At 41.6% G+C, this 3732-nt stretch overlaps 1 pseudogene; it reads right to left on the reverse strand.

Moving 5' to 3' along the window:
- Positions 1 to 1027: 1027 nt before the first annotated feature.
- Positions 1028 to 1146, reverse strand: LOC123955798 (annotated as a pseudogene).
- Between the last annotated feature and the right edge of the window lie 2586 nt (positions 1147 to 3732).

Genomic DNA, 3732 nt, shown 5'->3' on the forward strand with positions numbered 1-3732 from the left:
GACGATAGAGTTGAGGGTCTATTTCTGGGCTCTCTGTTCTGTTCCATTGATCTATGTGTCTGTTTTTGTGCCAGTACCATGCTGTCTTGATGATGACAACTTTGTAATAGAGCTTGAAGTATAGAATTGTGATACCACCAACTTTGGCTTTCTTTTTCAACATCCCTCTGGCTATTTGGGGTCTTCTCTGGTTCCATATAAATTTTAGGATTATTTGTTCCATTTCTTTGAAAAAAAAATGGATGGTATTTTGATAGGGATTGCATTAAATGTGTAGATTGCTTTAGGTAGCATAGACATTTTCACAATATTTGTTCTTGTAATTCATGAGCATGGAACATTTTTCCATTTCTTTGTGTCTTCCTCAATTTCTTTCATGAGTACTTTATAGTTTTCTGAGTACAGATTCTTTGCCTCTTTGGTTAGGTTTATTCCTAGGTATCTTATGGTTTGGGGTGCAATTGTAAAAGACACTAACTCCTTAATTTCTCTTTCATTGTCTTGCTGTTGGTGTATAGAAATGCAATCCAGATTTCTGTGCATTGGTTTTATATCCTGACAATTCACTGAATTCCTGTATGAGTTCTAGCAGTTTTGGAGTGGAGTCTTTTGGATTTTCTACATAAAGTATCACATCATCTTCAATGAGTGAGAGTTTGACTTCTTCTTTGCTGATTCGGATGCCTTTTATTTCTTTTTGTTGTCTGATTGCTGAGGCTAGGACTTCTAGTACTATGTTGAATAGCAGCGGTGAGAGTGGACATCCCTGCTGTGTTCCTGACCTTAGAGGGAAAGCTCTCAGTTTTTCTCCATTGAGAATGATATTTGCTGTGGGTTTTTCATAGATGGCTTTGATGGTACTTAGGTATGGACCCTTTATCCCTACACTGTGAAGAGTTTTGATCAAGAAAGGATCCTGTACTTCTGACATTATAAGTACTTCTTGACTGCCCTCTAGTGGCAGTCTAGTGCTCCCTTTCCTGCAGGAAGGAGAGGTCCGTTTTTGTTTTGTTTTGTTTTGTTTTAAAGCCCACAGCACCCAGGATTCCCAGGCGGAATCCCATCTAAGTACTAACTAGGCCTGACCCTGCTTAGCTTCCCACATCAGACGAGATCAGGTGCACGCAGGGTGATATGGCCACAGACCGTGTGGTCTTTTTCCCCTAGCTCATTGGACTTTATACCCTCCAAAACTGTAATGGATTCAAGTTGGCAATTTATCCTCACTTTACAGAGGAAGGTGACATATAGAGCTTCTCACACTATAGTGAAGAATCAGTATTTTAAAAAAATTATCTGTAGCAAATCAATCCATTTGTAAAATTAAAAAAAAAAAAAAGAGTGACTGGAGGGACGCCTGGGTGGCTCAGTGGGTTAAGCCTCTGCCTTCAGCTCAGGTCGTGGTCTCAGGGTCCTGGGATCGAGCCTCGTATCGGGCTCTCTGCTCAACAGGGAGCCTGCTTCCCTTCCTCTCTTTCTGCCTGCCTCTCTGCCTACTTGCGATCTCTGTCTGTCAAATAAAAAAAATCTTAAAAAAAAAAAAAGAGTGACTGGATAAATTATATTACATACAAAATTTTTTAAAAACCTGATTTTTATTATCAGATACAACAGACAAAATTACATGTCAATAAATATAATCAAAACATAACATGTTGTTCATTCAAAGTGCATATTATAGATGGTTAATATAGAGAACTGCTATTGTGCGAATGACTTTATTGTTCTGCATTCACAATTAAACAAAAAAATTATAAGTGAAATATAGTGATTACCTACTTCAGATAAACGGTATATCAACATTATTGGGTTTTAATGGACAACTGCACATGCTTATGGCTTGTTAGCCTACTTAATCTATGCAGAATGGAACATAATGCTACTAGCAATGTACAATGATTGTCAAAACTGCTTTTATGTTTTGTCTTAATAAAAGCTTTAGTGGAGAAATGAATCTCACAGAGGTTTGTTAATGGGAATGGAAGGAGAAATTTTTAAAAAAGATTTTATTATTTCTTTGTCAGAGAGAGCGAGCACAAGCAGGGGGAGTGGCAGGCAGAGGGAGAAGCAGGCTGTCCACTGAACAGGAACCCCGATGAGATGTGGGACTCAATCGCAGGATCCTGGGATCACGACCTGAACAGAAGGCAGATGCTTACCTGACTGAGCCACCCAGGCATCCCTTAGCTAATATTTTTTTAAGATTTTATTTATTCATTTTACAGACAGAGATCACAAGTAGGCAGAGAGAGAGGGGGAAGCAGGCTCCCCACTGAGCAGAGAGCCCAATGTGGGGCTCGATCCCAAGATCCTGGGACTATGACCTGAGCTGAAGGCAGAGGCTTAACCCACTGAGCCACCCAGGCGCCCACTATACAAGTTTCTAAAAGCTTACTCTTAATTCTGTGCTGCTTCCCTTGTGAACTGGTAATGAGTAATTCATAGGCTGCAAGGAGTCATGAGTGCCCTTGAAGTAGTCCCCAACCTGAAGACCTGAGTGGCTTGCCCAAGGTTCTATCTCAGTTTCTTCACCTTTAAATGGGCTCTTGAGGATTAAAGATATTATCCATGAATTGCTTAGCACAGTCTGGAATAGAGTAGATGCCACAACCATTATTTTCAACTCACCAGCTTTCCAGCCTTCGCTGTCTTCCCCAGGGCAAAGTCATGGGGGGATGGGTCAGTTACTGGGCATCATTCAGTGAGCGGAGACACCTACTAACTTACTCTTCTGTCAGTCTTTCTTGTTGAGAAGGAGCTTCCACTTGAGATTTTTCTCTCCAGGTCTCCATATTGCCCAACGGTGAGAATGACGTCCCCAGGAGCTGTGCAGTACAGTCTACACAGTTGTGCGGGGTGGCATTGTCTAGACCAACCAGGACCAACCTGTACACAGGGACACGCTCTTCCAGATAACAGACTCACCAGCTTTCCTCCCACAGAAGTCGTTATCAAGACTATAAAACCAGCTTACATCATATAATCAGGACCCCAATGATTGCCCCTTTCTCCTTTTAGCAAATCGATTGAGAAGGTAACATATTTCAGAGATGATCTGCAGAAAGCAGAGACTTTATTTCATGACTTCCAATTCTTTTGCCCAATACACCCTGTAGTTAATGTTCCCTGGGTATCTCATTTCGGGCTGATGAGACTGTCTGGTTTCCTTCTCTGGGACGCACAAATGCAGGACGAAGGCAAATCCAGGACCCTGGACAACAAATTTTGTTGTTGAAAATGGTAAGGTGGCTAGGTATAAATTCGAAGTACATATCTTCCTTCCTTTTTCACAGAACCATGATCGTCACATTTTGTGACGAATGCATGAACGAATGAAAAACAGTCAACAAATGTGTGTGTGTCATTATGTAATTCCCAAAGACTGTATGATACACCCTGGAGTGGCCAAAATTCCAGCCTTTAAGGAGTGCGAAATCCAGATGGTGAGATAAGACAAAAGCATGTGGAATCATTCAAAGCCAGTAGAAGACTAATAGAGTAGCAGCACAAAGGCCACACACACGCTCTCAGTGCAGGGACTAGAGACCATACACATTGACAGACTCTCTCCTCAAGGGTGTCCCAGTACAGCTATCTGATTGTCTGCCTTTGTTCTTTCTCTGAGGCTGGAGTATGCTGCACAGCTAAGTACAGGTGCAGTTCCCAAGCATGGGGGAGATATGCTTCCAAGATATCCTTTCAATCAGTGGGATATGGGAATTGGCAGATGAA

The sequence above is a fragment of the Meles meles genome, chromosome 13 (assembly GCF_922984935.1).
Source record: "Meles meles chromosome 13, mMelMel3.1 paternal haplotype, whole genome shotgun sequence".
NCBI classification, from domain to species: Eukaryota; Metazoa; Chordata; class Mammalia; order Carnivora; family Mustelidae; genus Meles; species Meles meles.